Source organism: Littorina saxatilis, linkage group LG16, assembly GCF_037325665.1.
Source record: "Littorina saxatilis isolate snail1 linkage group LG16, US_GU_Lsax_2.0, whole genome shotgun sequence".
In the NCBI taxonomy this organism is placed as follows: Eukaryota; Metazoa; Mollusca; class Gastropoda; order Littorinimorpha; family Littorinidae; genus Littorina; species Littorina saxatilis.
Window position 1 is genome coordinate 42,709,977 of NC_090260.1, and position 12,355 is coordinate 42,722,331.

Genomic DNA, 12,355 nt, shown 5'->3' on the forward strand with positions numbered 1-12,355 from the left:
TCACTTACCGTAAACTATTTTGTCTACAAAACAAAATTATCTTCACATAGATTTTGTTAACACTAACAGTAACACACCTAAAAGATGTTACTTTAACAATTAAGGGCAGAGGTGGCACGGAATTTTAATCCAAAATGGTCACATGATGTGATTTGGGTTTTTAGCATATTTAGGTACTTTGAACACCCTAGAATAATAATAATAATAATAATGCAAACTTTTATAGCGCTATTCTAGAAAAATGTCTACTCTTAGCGCTTTACAATACATACATCGACCAAGCATACTATACACGCACAGGCAAAGAAACCGACCTAACATAACCAACAAACTATACATGCACAGGCAAAGAAAGCGACCAAACATACAATACACGCACAGGCAAGATAACGACCAAACATAAACAAACATACTATGACCAAACATAACCAACATACTATACGCGCGCAGGCAAAGAGAACAATCAGCACATGTAATAATTACTGACAACTAATAATGCAGGCATACAATGACCGTCCAATACACAGCCTAAGCACAAGAACCACAGTAGGCTTCTATATAAAAACGTGTCAACGGTACTATTTACACACACACAAACAGTGCTGACACAAAGCGCAGAAAATATATATACACGTTATTTTAGGCACTAGGTAGGGGGTGAGGTGGGGCCGGATGGGGTGGGTGGGGAGATGCTGGGGGGGAAATCACTTGCGCTGAAAGAGGTGTGTTTTGAGATTTGTCTTGAATGTAGTGAGAGAATCTGTGTGTCTGAGAGGCAGTGGTAATCTATTCCAGGTCACAGGGGCTTGATAGGCGAAGGACCTCTCGCCACATGTCTTTGTGTGCACTGTGGGGAGTCGGAAGAGTCGAGTGTCGGCGGCGGAGCGAAGCTGACGAGAAGGGGTCTAGAGATTGAGGAGTTCTGACAAGTATTCTGGGGCAGAACCAGAAACGACGGCAAAAGAAAGAGAGGAGAGTTTGTATTCGATCCTTTTAGTGATTGGCAGCCAGTGTAGAGAGTGAAGAAGGGGTGTGGCGTGTTCATACTTGGAAGATTTGAAGACCAGGCGGGCAGCGTTATTTTGGATCCTTTGAAGTCTATCTAAAAGGTACTTAGGGAGACCGGCCAGAAGAGAATTGCAATAATCTATCTTTGAGAGGACTAAAGAACACACTAACGTTTTGGTTGCATCAGCGGTGAGGTAGTCTTCTTCTTCTTCTTGTCGTTCGCCAATGTTAAACTTGGAGTCCAGCTCTGGTAATGAAGTTGGTGGTCTTATGAAGAGCCTCCACAGGTCCATGCAGCTTCTCATGAAGGGGCACCGGCCTGGTCCAGATCTCTCTCCTCAGGGGCTGGAGATTTCTGCAGTCCTGCAGGATGTGGGCTGCATCCTGCTCTGCGTCTCCACAGGGACACATGGGGGAGGGCACGGCTCGCAGTTTTTTGTGCAGGTGTTGTTGCATTCTGTTGTGCCCTGTTCTCAGGCGGAAAATGACTACCTGGTGAGGTAGTGACGGACTGAATTAATCTTGCGCAGCTCTAGATAGGCGGACTTGCAGATGTTAGAGATGTGTTTTTGGAAAGAGAGAGTTGGATCGAGAGTGACGCCAAGGCTGCGGACAGACGGAGAGAAAGAGATAGGTAGTTTGTTGACAGTGAGAGAGGCAGGAAGAGAAGGGTGATTGAGAAATTTCTTGGGACAGGCCAGCATAACTTCGGTTTTGTCACTATTTAACTGGAGTTTGTTTAAAGACATCCAATCACTGAGGTACGCAATGCAATCCTGTGTCCGAGATACCAGATCGTCAACTTCAGCAAGGGGGGCAGACTGATGAAGCTGTGTATCATCAGCGAAATTCTCGTGCGACAACGCATGGCGGCTGATAACATCGGACACAGGGGAGGCATATAGAACGAAAAGTATGGGGCCAAGTACGGACCCTTGCGGGACACCGTATTGGAGAGCTGAAGGTTGAGATTTGATGCCGTTGACACAAACGGTCTGCGTCCGGTTAGTAAGGTACGAACGAACCCAGGAAAGGGCCAGATCTTGAACACCAAAGGAGTGCTGAAGCCTGTGGAGCAGAATTTCGTGGTCTATCGTATCAAATGCGCTAGAATAACTGCATGATGTTTATTTTGTCAATGTCATCCTCTTTTTTCAATAAAGTGATGATTTGCAAAGTGAGTCAATGCTAAAAATCTGCAAACTTGTAACAAAAATCGATTTTTTTCATGGCAGAGCAGCAGCAACATGCCAATGAGTTTGTCAAATTTATTGCATGCACCGTACTCAGCGGGAATTCCCGTTTTTTGACGATGTCACAGTCATGAAAATAAAGTCCGTTTGTACCCCTCAACGGCCACAACACAGAGCTGGCGAAGGCTACTTTCACTTGCAAAATGTTCCATATTTGGAAAGTGACCTTTACCTTTGAAAATATATTCGCTGATTGGTCATTACCACTAACTTTCAGCCGGAAAGTCGTTCTGCGCATGCGTGCGCACCACATCCGCATAAACACGAGGACGTTATTTCGAATCGGTTCGACGTCTCTCGATGTTTCTCTCAACTCGGCCTCTAAAAGATAAATTCGGCGGGTTTTCCATCATGCAAGAGGCAGAGGAAGTTACAACTTGCGGCAGATCGAGCAGCGAAGAAAAATAAGCTAGCGGTCGGTGTGAATGTTGAGTCCGCGATGCCTGAATAACAGGTAGGACGTCAGGCCTTGGTTATCTCACATAAACTCTACCTTGATCGTCCCAGTTACACCCTAAAGTACTGCTAATCGAACTTCGGACCCATCTTCCACTCATGTATCTCATTCTTGGTGAAACAATGATATTTTGACTTAGATATTTGCTTCGTTGCAAAATCCAACTTTTCTCATTCAAGGAACGCAACAACTAGGTGCATTTTTGAAGGAATCAAATTTTGGGCTAAAATCTGTTGGATTTCATCCCGACTCTATTTCACCAATAAGAAGTTGATATTTTTTCTCCCTCTAGATCATTGAATCCCTTGAAATTGTCAGGGAAGCATTATGTCTGGAGTTTATTTTGGCAGAAGCCCGACTGACGTCCTACCTAAAGCTGCATGAGTTTTGGAAAAAAATAATGCTTACTTCGAAGCAATTTCCGATCAAAACTCGGCCAGTTTTTGTGTGATGGAAACAAGAATTAGCAGAAACCATATCTGTCTGCTCCTGCGATAAAACTGAGAACATCAAGAGTTGCAAGTAAAATTCCAAACGCCTTGTTTCCAGCTGATCATAATCACTGCACTTGATGTTTCATTGAGTGTAGCATCAGTCTGCTGTCCATATGTGCAACTTTAGACTGATAGGGGATTGTGAAGAGTACTTGGAGTATGGGAAAATGTCAGTGAAAAGTACCTGAATGCACACAAACTCTTGGTTTGTCAATCTGTCTTCACTGTGCGCAGCAAATCACTTCACAAACTTTCAAATGCAATTTTCTCAGAATGTGATTTTCAAGGACGGTAACCACACGGCGATTGTCTTCACTTCCAATCTATGTGTGGTAGACTTCTAATTTTTTTCCCCCAATCATTGTAAATGAATTCGCCCCGTAGTTACAGAAGTGCCTTTTAAAAAGAACCTTATTTTTTATTTTTATGAATTGGAATGAAAGCCTGACATAGCATTTTCATGCAAAAATATAATATCGCCCAATTTTATTTTTTTTACTGGGAACTAAGGCTGATATTCATAAAAATGCTCTGTAATTACATAATTATGACGAGCTTACCTGAGTAAGTGAAGTCTAATTGTGGTTTTATCGACCACAATGTAGAGAGGAAAGGGATTACGTGAGATAGAACGCGGGAATACGTCACTGTTTAACGACGTGTAAATGGTGCAGAAAAAAGAGAAAGAGAGAGGAAAGGGATAGGGAGGGAAAACGGTTATCAGTATAACTCTGAAGACAACTTAGGGCGAGGCACGTAATCCCTTTCCTCTCTACATTGTGGTCGATAAAACCACAATGAGACTTCACTTACTCGGGTAAGCTCGTCATAATTATGTAATTTTATCTCCCACAATTCCGAGAGGAATGGGTCACGTGAGACTTTAAAGTCTGCAACATTTACACCCTAGCACTGTCGATGAATTGAAATACATATAAACCTACCCCAATTCTTCATGACAGAACAGCCTGTCCAAAACTCCTCCCACTGTCCACTGGTTTCTTGTAAAAAGTTGTGAAGGTGTTAGCCCGACGCCACCCAACAGTTTTCAGAATGGTTGCCAGAGGAATTTTACTTGCAGCTTTACTAGATGCAGCGGAACGAGTTGAATGCGGCGTAAATATTGTCATGTCAATACCCGCTTTTTGTAGTCCAATCTTTGTCCATCGACGGATAGTATCTCTCGACACCGCTTTGTGAGGGGCTGTCCAACTGATAAAGAGTCTCGTTTCCGTTCCTCTAAATGCACGAGTTCTTTTGACATATTGTTTCAAATAATGTACAACACAAATTGCCAAATGAGACGGAAAAGCACAAAATACCACTTCATTCTGATGTTTGTTTGGGCCAGAAATTTTGAGCAAATCCCCAAACCTACATCGTACATCTTCCTTTGTCCAACTCATGTTACGCAAGTCCATCAACCAAATCGCCTGTCCCCTTTGACTAGAGACCAACAAGCACAACAGCACAGTTTTAAGCGTCAATTGCGCCAGCGATAAAAATTTTGCCGGTGACCATTCTTTTAAAAAGTTTAGCACTAGATTAGCGTCCCAGGTCACACAAGTACGGGGCAAAGCTGGCCGTCTGTTGAAAGCTCCTTTCAAAAACTTCTTCACCAGTGGATGACAACCCACTGAACAATTATCCTGAAGGGACAATGCGGAAACAGCGCTTCGTGCCATGTTCAAACTGCTGTATCCTTTGCCTTCTTGAAACAGTTTCGTTAAAAACCTTATCAACTCATGTGGAGAGGCACAAAAGGGATCTCTATCCCGTTCAAGGCAATGCTGAAGCCAGCGTTTGAAATATGACTCGTAGTTACGCTTCGTACCCTCTCTCCAGGCTGACATGATAATGTCTGTTGCTTCATCCTGAATTCCCTGTTTCTGGAGGGCTGTCCGGACCACAGAACTTATATTAGACAGAAGGGACAAGCCCTCTTAGCGAGGTCGAAAAACGCGTTCTGGTTGGCTCGGCCGGCCGCCATCTTGTTAATGCTGAGACTGACAAGCGATCGCGGCGAGCGACACACACACACAGTGCGCAGTTTGGTCTCACGGTGTGCCTTGTCTCTGTTTACGTTTATGACCTGACGTTTACGTACTGTGTGAATAAAAACAGGTCCATTTACTTACTAATTTACCGGTAGTAAGGATTTGCTGATGTATAACTTTTGAGGTTTAACGTCCTTGTCAACAACGACGATTATTTCAAAGACGGTGCTTTTAGACATTCACTGAACATGCACCACACATAAGACAGAAGTCGTACCGACGAGACTGATTGCGTTTTACACCGTCATTTTTACTGTGAAATTGCAACACATGTTCGGCACTTCAAAGTGTTTGCCTGCTGTAAACAACAACATAAAAATTAAGTAGAAGTGCAATGCCAACTGAAGGCACTGCATACCCCCAGCGAAGGACAAATCCGCTCTCAGTCTCTCTCCGGCTCTCTCTCTCTCAGTCTCTCTCTCTCTCTCTCACACACACATTCACACACATACACCCCCCACCCACCCACACACACTCTCTCTCATTCACACACAAACATAGGCCCTACACACAAACTGACTCACGCACACGCACATAGGGCCTACACATTCTCTTTCTGGCTCTCTCTCTCTCTCTCTCTCTCAGTCTCTCTCTCTCTCTCTCTTAGACACAGAAACACACACTGACACACAAATACACACACGCACGAATGCATGCACGCACACACACATAAATAACAACATTCTCCGTCTCTCTCTCTCTCTCTCTCTCTCTCTCTCTCTCTCTCTCTCTCTCTCTCTCTCTCTCTCTCTCTCTCTCTCTCTCTCTCTCTCTCTGTCGTGTATCTCTCTCAGTCTCAAACACACACACACACACACACACACACACACACACACACACACACACACACACGCCCAAGTCACACCGGCACACACACACACACACTGGCTCACCGCACTCATTCACACACAAACATCATGTAGGCCCTACACACAAACTCACGCACACGCACATACACATTCTCTCTCTCTCTCTCTGTCTCTCTCTCTCTGTCTGTCTGTCTCTCTCTCTCTCTCTCTCTCTCTCTCTCTCTCTCTCTCTCTCTCTCTCTCTCTCTCTCTCTCTCTCTCTCTCTCTCTCTCTCTCTCTCTCTCTCTCTCTCTCTCTCTCTCTCTCTAGATTAATGTCTGATAAAGGTGTTATGATGCATAAAGTGATGTCAGGATATGCACCGGAGACATTACGTGATAATTTTATTTTGAACTATAACAGACTAAAAATCATAACACCGACTCCACGTATAGACCTTTTCAAATCAAGCCTTCTTTATTCAGGTGCGGTCCTATGGAACTCACTGCCTATTTTTCTTAAGCATAAAACAAACACAGACAGCTTCAAAAAAAATTATATGTCGCATGCACATAATGCAACTAAACATGCGCTGAATGGTTCATCAATTCATTTAAAATGTATGTGCATGTTAAACAAAATTATAATAATATGCAGATCTAAATTAAGTTATGTTAAAAATTGACACTTGGAAATTGTACTTAAAATGCAGAAAGACAATTTATTTTTAAAATGTTTATCTGTATATACAGTTATAATGTATTAAGTTTGATGTGATAAGGACTGGGTGGCCGAGTGGTAACGCACTTGCGCTCGGAATCGAGAGGTTGCGTGTTCGACCCTGGGTCGGGCCGCTATTTTCTCCCCCCTTTCCTAACCTAGATGGTGGGTTCAAGTGCTAGTCTTTCGGATGAGACGAAAAACCGAGGTCCCTTCGTGTACACTATATTGGGGTGTGCACGTTAAAGATCCCACGATTGACAAAAGGGTCTTTCCTGGCAAAATTGTATAGGCATAGATAAAAATGTCCATCAAATACCCGTGTGACTTGGAATAAAGGCCGCGAAAGGTGAACATTCGCCTAACAGGCTTGAGGTTTGCTGGTCGATGTGAATGCGTGATATATTGTGTAAAAAATTCCATCTCACACGGCATAAAGCGCTTTGAACTTCGGATAAGGCGCTATATAAATAAATAAATAAATAAAGAGAATAATAATAATTCTTTGATTATATTGTTTTCTGTTCTTGTTGACCATATTAGGGCGAGGGCTGGATGTAAAAAAGCAATATTCTTGCTTATCTATTACCCTCGATAATAAAGATTTTGTCTTGTCTTGTCTTGTCTCTCTCACTCTCTCTCTCTCTCTTACACAGAAACACACATACACAAACACACACACGCACGAATGCATGCACGCACTCACACATAAATAACCACACTCTCTCTCTCTCTCTCTCTCTCTCAATCATCTCTCTCTCTCTCTCAAACACACACACACACACACACACACACACGGCACACACACAGGCACACACACAGACACACACACCCCAACAGTACACTTGAGTCACACACGCACACTGACACACACTCAAACACACGCACTCACTCACTCACTCTCTCACACAAACTTTATACACACAAAACACACACCCATACGCACATATAGACAGACGGACATACACACCTTTACAAACAAACACACATACACACACACCGTGACAGTGACATACACTTACGCTCACGCACATACACAAACCCACCTCTCTCTCTCTCTCTTACAAACACACACACACACACACATTTACATATGCACGCATTCACGCACGCATGCACGCACACACACACACACACACACAGGCTCACACACACACACACACACACAAATCTCAGTGCACACAACTGAAATACACACTGACTCATCACTGTGTACGCACATAGACAGACGGACATCAGTAGGCTACACACCTTTACAAACAAACACACATACACACACAAACATACACACAAACTCATGCACACACACACACTCTCTCTCTCTCTCTCTCTTTCTTACCGTCCAAACAGACACACACACACCTGACACACATTGGCACCGTACGCACGCCGCACTCATTCATGCACGCACGCACACACACACAGGCTCACACACACACACACACACACACACCACAAACATACACACACACACACACACACACACACATAACACAACAGTAACACGCTCCGCGTTTTGTTTACAGTAAGCCAACTGCCAGTACTGGTACTCGCCATGCTTCTTCAGCACTTTCAAAATGGCGCCCCGAACGCTTACGGAAATTGCCGGAACATACCGAAGAGGCGCTTGTCCCTTCTGTCTAATATAAGTTCTGTGGTCCGGACAAGGAACGTGCTACGTACTAGTTTCATCTTCTTCAGTAGTGGATGGTGCTCCCCTGTCAGTGGATGACTGAGTAAGTTTTCTTTTCGGGGCAACATGACCGGCAGTTCTACTAGCAGACGCAACAGTTTTCGTGAACCACACTTGCGTTGTCCATAATGGCACCACCAGCACACACTCCGCCTCTAAGACTTCTATCCTTTGGAGCACTCTTGGAATGAGACTGAAAGGCGGAAAACAGAACGCCTTGAACAATGACCAGTCTAAGGAAAATGCATCAATGGCAAATGCATCTGGGTCAGGTTTCCATGAAACATACTTTCTTAACTGTGCGTTAACACGAGAAGCAAATAAGTCTACATCACAGAGACCAAACCGATTGATGACTTCTGCAAACACTTGTGTGTCCAAATGCCATTCAATGTTGTGTCTATCTACACGGGATTCTGCATCTGCCTCTATATTTAGGCAACCCGGTAAGTGTGTTGCTGTTACACAATTACTATGTGATAAGCACCACAACCAAATGTCTCTGGCAATGTCGTTGCACAAAACTTTTGTGCTGCCCATGTTATTAATACAAGCAACAGTGGTGCTATTGTCTGTAAGTAACTGAATGTAAGAGTGACATAATCCCCTGCAAAGGGATTTCAAGGCAAAATAAGCTGCTTTAAGTTCCAAACAGTTAATATGTTCAAAAGCTTCTTCCTTGGTCCACATTCCACCTGTGGTGCTACCCTGACACTCCGCCCCCCACCCTATTTTTGAAGCATCTGATTTTACTATTACAGTAGGTATGCCTCTGCTAACAGGGGAAGGATATTTCTTTACATTATCAATCCACCAGAGAAGGTCTGAACGAACTTGTTCTGAAACCACAAGTTCTGCATCAAAGTCACCTTTCCTAACAGCAAGGGCTTCATTTTTTGCGATCTCTAATCGTTTAAAAAAGAGAGGTGCAACCCAAACACCCGGTTGGGCAGCCACTAAATATCCGATAACTTCAGCCAACTGCCTAATTGTACATTTCTTTCTTCCAGCCAAATCAGCGCACTTAGTACGAACTTTATCAACTGTCCGGGGGGGTCAGAGAAACTAACATATTCTGAGAATCAAGCTGAAACCCTAAAAACTCAATGCATTGAGTAGGTGTAAATACTGACTTCACAGGATGCACAGTAAAGCCCAAACGATCCAACAAAGCACATGTATCTAACACTGCTGCCTGGCATTCTTCAAAAGTGTCTCCTTGCAAAAGGGTATCATCAATGTATATCAGAAGGGTATGGCCAGATAAACGTAAGTGGGCCAATACAGGCTTTAGTAGTTTCGTGAAAATGCGGGAAGAATCACGATATCCCTGTGGAAGAGCCAGGAACTCAAAAGTTTTGCCATGAAACTGAAATCTGAAATATTTTCTGAACTTGTGAGCGATGCGTATGGAGAAATATGCATCTTTTAGATCAACTGAGGCAAAAAAGCAATCTTTTTTCATTAATGACACTGCGTTTTTTAATGTATCCATCTTGAAGTGAATCTTTTCAATTGTCTGATTCAAATTTTTTAGGTTTAAAATCACCCTTTGACTACCATCTTTTTTCTGACGCAAGAAAATACTGGATAAAAGTTGATCTGGCCGTTGATCCACCTCTTGAACAATCTGTTTCTCCACTAACTTCGCTACCTCATTAGCCACTAGCTCATCCTCGGAAGAAGAAAATCTAATTTCTTTCCTGTCTGGAATGTGTTCACCAGTGATCATAAATTCAATTTCAATTCCTGCCACTTGCTGAAGGATCCATCTATCAGAGGTTAACTGTCTCCAACTATTCAAATGATCAGCAACTTTTCCACTATGAAAGTTCTCAGGAGTATTCACAAATTTTGAACTGACCTGTTCCCTAAAAATAGAAACCGCTGGTGCACAAATATCAGATTCTAATCCCGTTTTGTTTTCTTGGAGGGAATCCCGCTCTGTTGGGAGTGGAACTTGGGAGAGAATTTGTGTCCTGTCTGTCGGTTGGAGACACCTCTTCTCTGCTGGTACTGTTGTCTCTGCTGAAACTGTTGTCGAGGTCGCCCTTGGAAGAACTGACGACCTCTGGTGGCGTTTTTTGAAAGGGGCTGTGACAGTGTGGATGATAATTTCCTGTTCTTCACTGCATCGTCGACCCTTTTCGCTAGATCCTCCCCAAACAAAAACTCGTTAGACGTCAGTTTGAAATTTAGCTGCGCATTGCATAAGGCCCTGCAGTCTTGGCTAAGTGTCGGCCTGAGTGCTTCGCGCCGCACTTGTGACAGGTCCTTGTGTGAAGCCATAAGAAGTCGAGCCGCATCGGCCAGTTTGCTAAAGCTGTCACGCTCACTCAACTTCCGACTTGCTGGTTTTTCTTTGAGGTCGGACATAAGCTGAGCGATAATTTTCAGCGTACAACCTACTTGTTCCTGAACAAAGGACAGGTTCGAGTCTCTTTTCTTTGCGAACTTGTCTAACAGTTTGCCATCTAATTCACGATTGAGAGTCGGCGTTCGAAGCGACGTGACATTTTTGGGCCGCGGATAGTTCTGAAGAGTGTCTCGCACACGTGCCCGATCTGATGGAAGAAGAAGTCCTTCCTCAAAACGATCTGCCAGAGATGGATGAATCCCCTCGCCAACTGTATCCACTACTATGCCTGCGTCAAAATCATTGTCCGAAGCAACATCCGTGTCTTCAGCCGAATCAAACTCATTTTCGAACTGCTCATGAGCAAATCTAACCGAAGCACCGTCTTCTCCATCCGCTTGCGACTCTTGCGCCGAACTGCTTTCGGTTCCATGCGACTCGGTTCCACGCGATGTTGAAGCAACAGGCGTCGCATTAAGCTTACCAACTTTCTCCAAATCAGATAGTCTGCCAGACAAGGCAGTCATTGTCTCCAAAATTTTGTCCATTTTCAGAGTAACTTCACAATCACGTGGGCCAGACGAGCTCTTCTCTATTGAAAGAGACTTATCAACTCCCGTCTTTTCTGACGGTATCACTTCAGAAGGTTGTGCATTCGCCGGTTTCGCCGGTTTCTTGCCGGTTTTCTTCCCGCCAGCAGCACATTCACCACCTCCCGAGTCCGCCATATTCCGAACAAAAACCACACGAAAAAGTTATATTGATTCCTGCGGACGAGCAAGCGCACCCGGTACAGTATGAAAACAATTTAAAATCCACTGCAAAGATTTTCAAATCTTCAATGGACTAGTGCCCAGCCTTAGCCCAGAGGACCTTCTGTGGCCCATAGTTCGCCTCAGGCGATAGTAATTGCTGTAATCGAGACAGCTGCTGAAAAAACAAAGAGGCTGCTTCAGCAAATCGTGACTGACTATGTCAGCAAATCGTGACTGACTGTGTCAGCAAACGTGTACTTCATTTCCGTAGCCAAAATAATATGTCATCCTACCAAAACAAGTCACAACTCCGACTGACCTTAGGTCACACGTGCAAAAACAAGTAACGATCCCAACTGACCCAAATATAGTAGGTCACACCTGCAAAAACAATGAGCGCGCCGACTGACGCCTAACATTTCCATGTGTTAGCTTCGACGAATAAAATTCATACGCGAAACAACAAGTTCCCGGTTCAAAAAACCATCAAACACCGAAAACTCCAAACTGTTTCCTTACCTTGCAAGTTGACACAATGATAAACAATCAAAATAGTCAATACACATCAACTAACCTACAACTAAAACTTGTACAGAGAAAGGTTAGAGGAAAATGAAAGCAAAGCAAGAGAGACAGTGCACCACGTCTTCACAGGACGGAAACCATTCGTTCAGTGACGTATTCCCGCGTTCTATCTCACGTGACCCATTCCTCTCGGAATTGTGGGAGATAAAACTACTGAGAAATACTACTCGTTAGTTCATAACAAAAAT